The 13,280-nt window shown below is 37.2% G+C and overlaps 1 long non-coding RNA gene across 1 annotated transcript in view; it reads right to left on the reverse strand.

Annotated features, from left to right (window-relative positions):
* Positions 1-2,529: 2,529 nt before the first annotated feature.
* Positions 2,530-13,280, reverse strand: part of LOC117283619 — a 47,426-nt gene continuing 36,675 nt past the window's right edge. The window contains exons 2-3 of the long non-coding RNA XR_004514647.1: positions 4,887-5,031; positions 2,530-2,621 (exon numbers count right to left, since the gene is read on the reverse strand). This is a non-coding gene — a long non-coding RNA (uncharacterized LOC117283619). The remainder of the gene's footprint in view (positions 2,622-4,886; positions 5,032-13,280) is intronic.

Genomic DNA, 13,280 nt, shown 5'->3' on the forward strand with positions numbered 1-13,280 from the left:
AGAGAGAACATTCTCTCTTTTTCTGCATTTTGTTATGTTTAGGTCCTCAATGAACTGGAGGATGCCACCCACACTGGAGAGGGCAATATGTTATACTCAGGCTACCAATTCAAATGCCAACCTTGTCCGGAAACATCCGTATAGACATCCCCAGAAATAAAATTCAATCAAGTATCTGAGTACTCCTTGACTCAGTCAAGCTGACACTTAAATGAACCATTACAGCTTCTATTTGATTCCTTCTTCTGGCAAAGGAAAACTCAGATTAGATCAAAGTTTGCCAAGATGTTCTACTTGTTCCTGGAGAATAACTGGTATTAAATTGTTTTTTAAAAAGTAAGAATTTCTGTGGTGGTAGCGCAGGCCTGTAATGCTAGCCCTCTGGAAGCTGAGGCAGAAGGATTGCTGCAAGTTGGAGGCCAGCCTCTGCTACATACTGAGTTCAGTGCCATCCTGGACTACATAGTGAGACCCTACCTGAAAAAAAACAAAAACCCATAGAAGTAAGAATAGCTCCAAACATCTGCAAATTAAAATTAAAAATTTCCATGAGAAGCATATAATATACATCATTTGCTCAACATATCTGACCACTATATTAGTTAGGGTTCTCTAGAGGAACAGAATCAATATAAAATGCATGTACAATTATACAAAGGGTTTTATTAGGCAGGCTTATAGGCTAAGAAGCCAAAGAGACCCAATGGCTGTCTGCAAAAACAGAGGTAGAACAAGCCATGGTCATCCATGCCTAGGACGGTCAGAGGATCAAGTAGTTGAAGACTGAAGGCCTGTAAGCACATTGCAGTCACCAGGGAGACCCCCTGTCTGAAGGCGGAAGAGTCTGCCCTCAAAGACTGAAAGAACTGAAGACCAATATCCAAAGGCAATGGCAAACACCACAACTTCTCCACAAAGGAAACACTTCCTTCTTCTTTCTCTTTTTATTTTTTCCAAGATACAAGCCCATTTGTTGCTGCCATCCACATCTGAGGTGGCCTACATGTCAGTCATCTGCAGGTAGACCTAGAATTTTTTAATCTGCTAAGCAGATCTTATTCAAGTCAAGTTGACATATCACAATGATCACGACCATGAAACACTTTACAGGGTTGAATGTCTATGGAAAACTTTCCAGAAAATATTCAATCTTAGTCTCTAAGATCTCAAGGGAGGCGGCTTGCCAGTCCTGCAGAGGGATTTAATTTATGCCCTTTTGAACAGTTGTAAATCACGTAACAATGTCTTTTATTATGAATGAGGTGTTTAAATTATTTTCTCAGCTTTCTCTGTACACAGGCAAAAAAGTAAGGGCACTGTTTAATATGTTTAACATACTATAAATTGCAAATGTGGTCATTTCTTAGAGAAAGAAAAATTATTCCCAAAGGGTACTTAAATCAGAAGATTAATTCATCTGCCAAACTGTAAGAATGTGGAGATAAACATAATAGACAGACTTTACACTATTTGAAACTTCATTCACCATGTGATAATTCTCATCTAACCCAGATCAGCAGCACATTTCCTGCCAAAAATTCTTGCTATATTTTCAAGAACATTTTCCTCCTCACCTTCAGCTATAGAAATCTACAAAATATCGCATATATTTCTTAGTTATCCCTAGAAAATGTATTGATGCCTCTGTTAGCTTTCTGTTACTGTTTTTAAAAAATCTAAGATAACTGGCAGTATGGCCATTTTCACTATGCTGATTCTTCCTACCCAGGAGCAGAGGATATCTTTCCATTTTCTTACATTTTCTTCGATCTCTTTTTTCAGAGTGCTATAGTTTTCAGTGTAAAGGTTTTTTGCTTCTTTCGTTAAATTGATTCCTAGAGACTTCATTTTTTTGGATGCTATTGTGAAAGGAATTGTTTCCCTAATTCCTCTCTCAGTAAGTCTGTTATTTGTATACAAGAAGGCTACTGAATTTTGAGTGTTGACCTTGTATCCAGCTACTCTGCTGAAAGTGTCAATTAAGTCTAGGAGTCTTCTGGTGGAGTTTTTTGGGTCTTCAATGTAGCGTATCATATCATCAGCAAATAATGACAGTTTCACTTCTTCCTTTCCTATTTTATTGCTTTAATTTCTTTCTCTTGTCTAATTGCTGTGGCTAATGTTTCCAGAACTATATTGAAGAGGAGTGATGAGACTATAATAGTACATAAGATCCTAATGATATAATGGGCAATATGAAATAGGAAGAAAAGGGCTAAGGATGTAGGGAAAGTGGGAAGGGTAGGAGAAAGGTAATAAGGGAAAAGAAAAAATATAAGAAAATGAAAAAATGGAAATGAAGTGTTTGTAAAGGGGGAGGAGAGGAGGGGTGAAGGGAGGGAAGGTACAAGGGGAAAAAAATGAGAACCAAAACCCGTCATGTAAAGGTACAAGATCCCAATGATGAATGTTACTGTACTGTATACCCAAAACGTACCAATAAACTCAATGAGAGAAAAAAAAATCTAAGATAACTGACTTATAAATAGAAAAGTTTGGTTTTGACTCACAGTTCCAGAAGTTCAGCCCGTGATCAAATTGGCCTCACTGCTTCCGAGGTTGTGGTGAAGCAGCACAGCACGGTGGAGGTGGATGGTGGAGCGAAATGACTCACTTCATAGCTGGGAAGCAGGAGAGAGAATGGAGAGGCTGAGGTCCCAAGGGACAGTAGGGAGGTCTTCAAGGACATATCCTCAAGACCCGAGGGCTCCCAGCTGACCTTACCTCTTAAAGGCTTCACCTGTGCAAATTCTACACATTAATATCCACTTTGGCACCTTGCTTACTAAGCCTTTTTTCTTTTTTTTAATTATTTTTATTAGTACATGTTTGCAGCTCCTGATTATATTTATTGTGGGGAGTTGGCACGTGAATATGTCATGTGCACGTCACGGCACATCTTAGTTCTTTTGATCTTCCGATCTAAATGCCCATAGCCTCGACTGGCCTTTCTTTATTTTACCTCATTTCCCATTAATATATCCATATTTTTCTTATTTTCCAAATAAACTGTATGTCCATGGGAGCAGAGATAGCATCTTACTAATCTCTATTTTCTCATGGTTCTTACTCAGTGTTTGTGGAAATGAACTGAACATATGAGTCCATATCAGTTTCTGGTATGTAACAAAACATCCCAAAGCTCAGTGCTTCAAAACAGTCACTGCAAGTTAAGCAGTTTAAGATTTTTGTGCAACCATTTGGGGCACGATCATCTAGGAAGGTTAGTGTAGCATGGTCTGGGCTTCCTCGTGCATCAGCAGTAGCTACTGGTCAGGATGGCGACTGTGCTGCTAGGGGTAGAGGCTGTCGCTTGGGGTGAGTTGGGGAACTAGGCCACCCATTCCTCATCATCTAGCAAGCTGACTGAGGCTTATTCCTACGAAAGCTGTCCAGGTTCAGAGACAGCAAGTGAAATCATACCAGGCTCCTTGAGGCCAAGACTTTGAATTGGCATATTCACTTGCCTTGCTTAGGCACCACTCAGCATGCCTCTTTCATGAGGCATCAAATCATTCACCAAAGTGTTACCAAAGACAGAGTTACTGGTAATAATGGAACCACTGTGCATGGAAATCTGTGGACACATGACCTACGGACAGTTGTTAGACCTCTCTAATATAGAGTCTAGGTAAACACATTATTTCTCATTGTTTTGTTCAATCACACAACTTAAGGCCAGGAAATCATAAACCATTTAAATCAGTAATAAACTTCAGATCATCTAGTCGAGCAGTTGCAAAATGAAATGCCTCAGGGATGCAATAAGTAAGATAAATGAGTAAAACAATTTAATCAAAATGGAGCAGGAGGGACTGGCTGGTAACTGCCTCAACTAAAGACATCAAAACATTTTGCTTTAGGGGATGGGGATGTAGTTCAGTAGTGCCACAACTGCCTGGCATGCACAAGGTCCTGAGTTCAGTTTTCAGTACTGAAAAAAAAAATTGGCTTTAAAAAAAAAAGAATTGCACAGAGAAAGCAAATAAATATATGTGCAATTAAACTCAGACACTCAAGCCTCCATTTTGTCATTTCAATTTCCGCTCTCACTCAGTTATAATTTGAAAAACTAGAGCCCAGAGAGGTTAATATATTTTATTAAGGGGGCTCATCTGGTCAACAGCAGAAATAAAATCAGAATTCCAAGTCTCTTGCTGCTTGGTGGTGGCATCAACGCTGCCCAGAGTATAATTCTGCAGCTTTTCTTCCTGAAGGGAAGACTAGATTCAATCTCTTCACAAAATAGTTGCCTCATGGGTTTTGTCAGAACAGAAAAAGCTCTTTTGGAAAGTGGTTGTCTCATGGGAGTGACTTCCAGGTCAGACTTATGAAGCAACGACAATTTGATTTGTGGCATTCACCCGTGGGAGCGCAAGTATGCTTGCTGTTTCCTCTCTCTCTGCAGGCAGGAGGCTGAGGGATGCTAAGGTGAAGCAGTCAGCAAGTCCACTCTGATAAATGCCAGCAGACTGGGCATGGGCTGTGCTTGCAGACAGCCCAGGAGCCCTATCTGACTTTGCCCTTTTGGCCTTGTAGAAGGTACTACCAGGCAGAAGTAGAAATGGCAAGGCAAGACAAGAAAAGAGAGAAATCCAACAAAGCTCCAGTCACTCCTGGCTAGAAATTGATATTTTACCTGTCTTTCCCTTGATTCTGTTGGTCTGTTGAGGTTTCAGTTTTAAGAGATCTGGTTTGCTCATCCTTGTCCTCGATGAGAAAACCAACGCTTCATTCAGGGAAGAGCAGGAGATGTAGCCCGTGTGTGAAGAATGAGGAAGGATTTATTACTCAGGAAAACGTTTCCAGCAGAAAAGCACACCCCAAGTAAGTGAAGGAATGCAAGCCACAAGTCAGCCTGTGGCCGGCCTCCCAGGCATTGGTACCTTATGATTCTTTCCAGGGGCTGGCTCACTGCACTTCTTTCCCTGATGGCCACAGATGTCCTTGGTCCAAGCCTGTATGTCACCTCAAAGCTAGCATCTCTGCTCTTGTCCATGGAGAACTCTCAGTGGATATTCAGTGATGAAACTGGTAGATGAGAAATGAAATTGCTTAATTCCAATTTTATATTCTGCATTTTTAAAGAGATATTTTAATAAAACATATGAATATACTAATTAAAAGATTGGATGATGGGTGTATAAAAGTAAAAAAGAAACTGAGTCAACAAATGAATGAGTTTGGAGTCCAGACAGCCAACTGGTTTTAACCCAGACCAGCATAATCAGGAAACCTGACAGACCAAGCCTTTTCATTCTAAATTTTTTTATAGACTCTATTCAAGAAGGAATGAAAGCGTTTGCTTGTGTGGAATCCATCTGATCTAATAAGAAATATTTCAAAAGTAAACCATTTTAGGACAGGCACTGCCCCTGAGTGTTTCTGGAAATGTATACACCCAGATAGTGTCAGTTCCAATTTTTTACCTTTTGGTTGATCAGTATCCTTTAGTTGCATTTTGCTGTTAAAATGTAACCTTTTGGTGCACTTAAATGAAAAGCAGAAATGTGCCAGTGAGATGGTCAGAAGACTTAGGCACTATTCCAGATTTGCTAAGAATTGGGTCTGTGACCTAAGTCTTAGGTTTTACCATTTTTAAAATGAGAAATTTCAGCCAAAATATATTAATTCCTTTACCTTAACAGTATATTCTCATTGATTTTTGAATAGTGTTCATTCATTTACACATTTACTCATTTTTCTCATTCATTTAACAAATTTTATTAAGCCATAATTTACTAGTCCACCATTATAGGGGGAAATATAAAATAGTGAACAAAGAAAACTGAGTCTTTGTCTTCGTGCAGTTTCTATTCGAGACTTTGAGAGAGATGACAAAAAAGAGTCTAATTTGGAAGAAGGATTATTTCAGATATGCTTAAGGGATGATAACCAGGATAAGAGAAAGAACCTAGATATATTATAAATTGATTGAGGTTCTATAGGTGGACAATGCCTACATCAACAGGTAGTCCAAAAAGTCCTGACTATAGCTCCCACATGTACTCATACATTAGGAATGTGACATCAGTCAAATCTCTTTCCCTTTCTCAGCTTATATTTGTTTCCCACTGCTGCTGTAACAAAGTGATACTCATTAAGCAGCTTTAAATGACAAAAATGTCTTTTCAGACATTTCTGTGGTCCGAAATCCAACATGGGACTCACTGACCTGAAGTCAAGGTAGGGTTCTCTCTCTTTCTTAATGCTCTGTTCTGGAGAATATATACCACACTCAATCAGATTGTTATCAGAATTGAGTTCCTTGCTGTTGTAAAACCATGGTTCTTGTTCTCTTGTCCCCTGCAAGCAGAGGACCATTTTTAATACTCACAGGCCTTTATAGTTTTGGGCTCATAGTCCCTTTCTTCCATTTTCAAAGCCAATAACCACAGGTGCTATTCTAACATTGTGTCTCTCTGACCTACTCTTCTGAATTTCTTATTTTTTCTTATATGATTAGTCTGGGCACATCATGGTAATAAAGGATACTCTCCCCATTTGTATGTCCTTAGGCTTAATTACATCAGCAAACTCATTTATCAAGCGAGGCAACATCTTCAGAGGTTCTGGAGATTAGGACATGGATATCTTTGGAGGACCAATGTTCTGCCTACCACAATGCCCCACTTTCCTTTTTAATAAATGAAGTCAATGATCTAAAGTTCTCTCAAACTGATAATGTCATGAGCCTTTCTACTCTCATGTTTTGCCAAAACTGAGAGTCATATTTTTTTCCATAATGACTCATGAAAAAGTTTGTCAGAAGTAAAGACAAAATTTATTGTTTGTTGAGGGTACTTATTAGAATCAAAGATGGAAAGTAAGCTTTCATATGAAGGCTTTTGTAACACTAGACAATCTCAAAGATGGAGCTGGAGCATGTTGAGGGTTGATCTGTGAGATAAGTTCTTACTGGGGCTGCCCTATGTTCCATGACTGCTGATCATCCTCTTTAGCGTGATAAAGTGGAATCACTTTTAGAGTTATATTTACCTTCAAGGAAGCAAGACAATATGATAGACTAAAGTTGCACCTTCAAGGGGTGTACATGCAAAATTTCTCCAAGTAGTTGTCTATTCATGTATCCCAGGTGTGATGACCAGTTTTCACTCCCATGTCCTGAAAAATTAGGCCATCATAGGCTTTACAGTGTCCAGGGATGCACAGGCCCACACATCTGGAAGAATTTAATTCTTCTACTCAATAAAGTCCTGGTTGGCAGCTTTATAATTCTGCTCTTAGATGTTCTAAGAATTCTGACTCTACTGAAAAAAAAAAATTTGTGTGTTTTCTACTATATGTCTTTTTGTCTTTGTAAATTGAGAGAAACCCAAACTGGTGGGAGTGGAAACAACAGGACTTCTGACACATAAGCTGGCTACTGAGGTTAGTGGGGAAAAAAATCCAGATAATTTTTCTGAATTTCAAGTAGATTTTCCTAAGAGCAGTAGTGATCTTGTTAAATTAGGGATGCAATTTCAGTGACCTTCCCTGGCATCCAGAACGTGCTCTTAAGGGAACTGGCTGGGATTAGAACCACCATGTAAAGTTCAGCTAGTTAAGGGCTGGGGATTTAGCTCAGCAGTTAGGTGGCCTGCCTTGCAAACACAAGAACCCAAGTTCAATCCCTGGTACCAAAATAAATAAATAAATAATAAAGTTCAGTTAGTTAAGTAGTCTGCTCAAGGATTGTGGCACAGAGCTTGAGCTCAAAAACACCACTTTCATATAACTTTTGAGAAGCACAGTCACTTTTAGAAGCTTCCAAGTGAATCAGATAATTTCAGAAATTCTGATTTTGCAAACAATTAGAAAGTATATAGAGCATAGAGTTTGGAAATAAAAGATTCTACCTTGAATCTTTTAATAAGATTGCTGTATGAACCTAAATAAGTCATGTAATTTTTCAGCTTCTTCATCTGGGAAGTGGGAATTAATAATATCTACATGACATTACCACTATTAACTTCAAATAAAAGTAAGCACAAGTGTTTTGCAAGAGATAAACACCTTGCACATATTGATAATACTATTATCATTCACAATTCTTCAAGCAAAAGGAAATTGAGGGTGCTCATGAATGTTGCTTAGCTGCCACAGTTTGTAATTGTACATTCATAAGCTTGTTGGATTAATTGGTCCTTTTACTTACAGCCTCGCACCCTACAAACTCTTAAGAGTTGAGACACAGCCTCTTTTGATCATCACTGTTTCCTCAGTCTCTTATCCAGTATCTGGTACATAGTAGGTACTAAGATAGTCAATGAACAAATTCAAGAGATAGAAAGACAGAACAGGGAGAGAAGATAATGGAAGAAAGCAAGGGAGGAAAGGTAGAATTTTTGGAAAACTAGACCGTGCAATTAAAATATTATTCCTTAAATTTTAGTGAAATACTACTTTGTAGCCTAATGCTATTCTAACAATATAATAAAAATAATAATTCACAGTTCTGGTGTAAATTATATATACTTCATTATTATATTTAATTCTTAAAATATTCCCATGTGGTGATACTATTTTGATTGCCATTTTTATAGATGGAAATAGATCAAAGTCAGATTATACAGTCAAACTCTTGTACCAGATTATTCCACACTAACTTTTTTTAAATTCAAAATTTTAAATTCAAATTATCCAGAGTAAATCTGCCATGAAGATTAATGACTGACGGCAGACTATGGGACAGGAAGGAAAAGATTTTCTTTTTTTTTTTTAGTATCAGGGATTGAGCTTCAGTCCTTGTGCTTGTGAGACAGGTGGTGGAACCACTGAGCTAAATCCCCAGCCTGAAAAGGAAAGTTTTGAAGTCCTTCTCCATAATAAGTACATCAGACACTTTGATTCTTGTTTATCATATCAAAGAAACTATTCAGTATTTATAGGTGTGTCCTACTAATTTCACTTAACAGTATGTCCTCAATGTGTATCCATTTAGCTATAAATGTCTCTAGTTTCTCATTCTTTATGGCTGATTAGTCCTCCATTTTATTAAAAAAATCTTTATCCAGTCTCCAGTTTATGGACAATTAAGCTGTTTCCAAGTTTTAGCTATTACAAACTGTGCCACTATACTATAAACATGGTAAGCATATACAATTGTGGCATGATTCTTTTAATTCTTTTGGGAAGATACTCAGCAGAGGAATAGCTGGGTCAAATGGGACTTCTAATCTTATTTGTTTAAGGTTATCTCCATATTGATATTGTGTAATAGGAAAAAAGGTCTAAACATGTAGGGGCAGTGGGAGGGGTAGGGAAAAGGTACAAAGGGAAAAGAAAAATAAGAGAAAAGGAAAAAAATGGAAACAAAGTATTTGTAAATAGGGAAAGGTGGAGGGGGCAAAGGGGAATGGGGAAAAAATAAGAACCAAGATACATCATGTAAAAAGGTACAAGAGCCCAATGATGAATGTAACTGTACTATATATCTAGAATGTACCAATAAAGAAATGGACTTGGAGGAAAAAAAAAGTACATCATACAAAACAGGGAGAAGAGCCGCTTAAGGTCAATGGATAGAAGTTTCTGTAATATGCTGCTAGGCTGTTTTCAGATAAATTCCATAAATAAATTATTTTTCAAATATTCAATAAAAAAGTAGCAGGCATTATTCAAAGACATGACCAGGTAAAATGACAAATGGCATATCATTTCAGTTTCTCTCAAGCGTGCAAGTTTAGCTGAATAAACATAAAAGAAATCAATCCACATGGTGCAAATGTGAGGAAAAAAACTTCTGAAGATCTATGTCAGCAATAATAAAAGACATTTACTATTCTAAAATAGGTAGCTTGCTGAAAATGGATACAGAGACTGGAAGGAGAAATGTATGATGGGAAAGCCAAGAACCTCTCCCCGTCTGTTCTAAACTATTGACATTCAATTAAGGGCATACTCTTTGGGAAAAAAATTCATAAAAAGATTCTGCAAGACCAACTGAAAAGAAAACCCTGATCAAGACAAATTCTGTTTTTGTCTTTCTGTGGGTCACAGCAATTCCAGTTCCTAGCATGGTTTTCAAATATTAATCAGCTCTCAAATATTCCAGGGAACATCTATATTGTGGTAATACAGACAATACCTCTATGGAAAACGGACAGCACCAAACCCTGTAAGCAAAAGTTGACCAAGATATACACTGTGGAAAATCAGAGGTCACTCCAAAATTAATAACATCATTCCCTAGTCTTGGTAATCTTACTTTAGGAAATGCAGCATAAGCAAATCTCTGGTTGCTAAAATCTTTTAAGACGTTCAGTCTAGAGGTAAGCAGATCTGGTCCAGAGAAAGACTTGTTTGACTTTCATGGTGGTGTCATATTTTTGTTTGTTCGTTTTAATTTTGAATTTGTTGCTAACATGAAAATTCCAAAAGTTGAAATCTCTGGGGTTTTTTGAAACTGTGAAAGATCAAACAGTACTAGGCCCTCCTTGAGTGGAAACAATCTGCTAGACAGAGAAGGGGTGATCCTTTCCAAACAGAGCTTGTGTTTTCTGGACTGGCACAATTTCTATCAGCCCCCGGGGTCTCTGTAGCCTAACCTCTCTTACAGATAAAACACTCAGCATTACCATGGTTTGACTGAAATCAAGAAATTGGTACAGTGTTAGGTTTGGGCCTCAGACTCAACACTTCTGGTGTTTTAAACTTGGCTCAGTTTATGTGAACTCGACTCTCTTAGGTTCTTTGGAACCTAACAGTGACCTACAAACACCCAAATTATTCAATTCACTGTAATTCTATTCCTCTTACTTCTAATTTTATAATACAGTTATTTCTATGTGTTCAATTGGCCTTTTATTCATTTACTTACTTAGTAGTTATTGAATATTGACCGTATGCCTAACACTGTGCTGGTACCTGGAGATATAGCAATGAGCACATGTTACACTCCGGTGGAAAAGACAAACAAATCATACTTCCTCAGCTGCCTGGCAAACCTTACAGGCAGAACCAAATCAAACTTATGTATAGGCTATCATTAGTACAATATAAACATGTAAGTGACTAATAACGTACAGAACAAATATCCTCTTCATTTGTTCTTCACAACAACCCTATAAAGGAACCATGGCTGAAACTATCTGTTTAACAGCAAATGAATCATGGCACTGTGATTTAGTTATACGGCCAAAGTTGTAAATGGTAGAGAGATACTTGTTCATATATCACTAAAACAAACACATCTTTCTACAAAGGGTTCTACCAGCAATTCGTGCTAATAGCAATACTCTTTAAAGAACAATAATTCCTGTTAGTATTCATCGTTTTTACCTGTCATATTGGTTTTAGTTCTAGGTCAACTGTTGATTAGCTGTGTGAAATTGGTTAAATCACTTAAGTGACCTCCAGTGTCTTCACTGATAAAGTATGATTTTGGATGAGATGAAACTTGGTGCTCTTCATTTAGTAAAAAGTCTATAATCTCTAGGAAACAAAGACAGACTTTACTCTGCAAATTATAGTAGTATAATGGATTTATTCATTTCTTGTTGGCTAATCATCCTAATAAGTTCTTTGTAGGACCAGTTGTATCCTGTCACTTTAAATAAACTATAGCTAATGCAGCATCATAATCAGGGATTGAACTCAAGACCTGGTGCATGCAAGGCAGGCTTTGGTGCCACTGAGCTAAATTCCCATAGATCAATGATTTTTGACAGACACTCAACAGTCATTCTATTTTAACATAATAATGATTCCAATGTATTGAATGGTTTCATAGGAACATCATTTGAAGGAAAATATCAGTGTCTAATAATATTGTTTTCACCATGTAGATTATGGTTGAAAGCCAAATCATACTTTGACTTTGTATCATAGATAAATGGGAAATGGGAAGAAAAGGTCGAAAGGGGAAGTGGAAGGGGAGATGGGAGGGGTAAGGGGTACAAGGGAAAGGAAAAAATATGAGAGAAGGAAAAAACATAAACAAAGTCTTTGTAAATAGGAAGAGGTGGAGGGGTTAAAGGGAGAGCAGGGACTTGTGGAAAAAATAAGATCATGTAAAGGTACAAATTCCCAATGATGAATGTCATCATACTGTATGCCTAAAATGTACCAATAAAAAATGAATTTAAAAAAACATTTACTAGAGAAAAAAGAAAATCAAATCATAATTTTATTTTCAAATTTCAGAGTATATTTTGACATATAATTACAATGAAAAACCTAAATTAACCAAGTCCCTTTAATTAACTTATTGTGCATGAAGATAACTCTGTTCACTCTGAAGCTCTTGTGTGGTATCTTGAAATGTTGCCAGTTTATTGTGATGGCATCTTTGTTAATTCCCTTGGAAGCACATGAAACCAAACTTCTACTTTAGTTTAAAGCTACTTAATATTAATATTTTATAGTGACATTAGAAGGTTATACAGGCTTTGGAAATCTTAGAATCATTATATTTTACTATGCACGGTGAAACATTGATAGATGGGAAACTAACTGAAGTATCCTTAGGTCATAATTTTAGAAGGCTTTTAACTTCCAGACAATATCTTGGATCAAATCCCACGTATATACATCCCCACCCTGGCTTCTCACATGCATTTTTTCCTCTTGATGTTTCATGGGAAGAGCTTATAGAATCCTTCTAGCAAAAGAACTGATGAACTATGACTGTTGCCAAGATGAAGGTCAAGTGGTAGGAATCTAGGTGGTTTTGTGCAGCTTCTGTAGAAAAAACCAGCTTAAATTCTCCCATATTAAATACTCTATAAACTAGGCTCACAATTTTAGTACTGCTAGTTCGATGGCAGAACCTCTTCTGAACAAAAGCATATTTAAACTTTCTCAGTACCATTTTTTCATTCATTAATAATCCCTTTGACTGTCTTGCATTCTAGACTCTTCTGTTGTAACTCTAGTGAACATCCAGTTCTTTTACCATGTGTTTTGTATATCCTTGATAAAGGTTAATTTCTCTATTTCTTTGAGATTCTATATTTTGAAAATGGACTGCAGGGACCACAGGAATCATTATGAAAACAACTGTGTTCCTCATTCATGAGGTTTTCCAGTCCTGTCACCACTGCCCTAATTGTGTGACAATGTTATAAATCACCTTTATCCCTCAGCTCATATTAGATTGGAAACAAATATTAAATAATTAGTTGGCAGAAGTTGGAGATGGAAAAACTTGCAGTTCGCTCTTCTGCAAAAAGAGATAAAACTGGGTTAAGAAGAGGGAGAATGGATTAGACAGAAAACTTAGATTATAGGAAGAGTTACTACTTAACGTGGTGGAAGGATCCCATCTAGAGAAAGAA

Source organism: Fukomys damarensis, unplaced genomic scaffold (assembly GCF_012274545.1).
Source record: "Fukomys damarensis isolate Sample0158 unplaced genomic scaffold, DMR_v1.0_HiC HiC_scaffold_28, whole genome shotgun sequence".
In the NCBI taxonomy this organism is placed as follows: domain Eukaryota; kingdom Metazoa; phylum Chordata; class Mammalia; order Rodentia; family Bathyergidae; genus Fukomys; species Fukomys damarensis.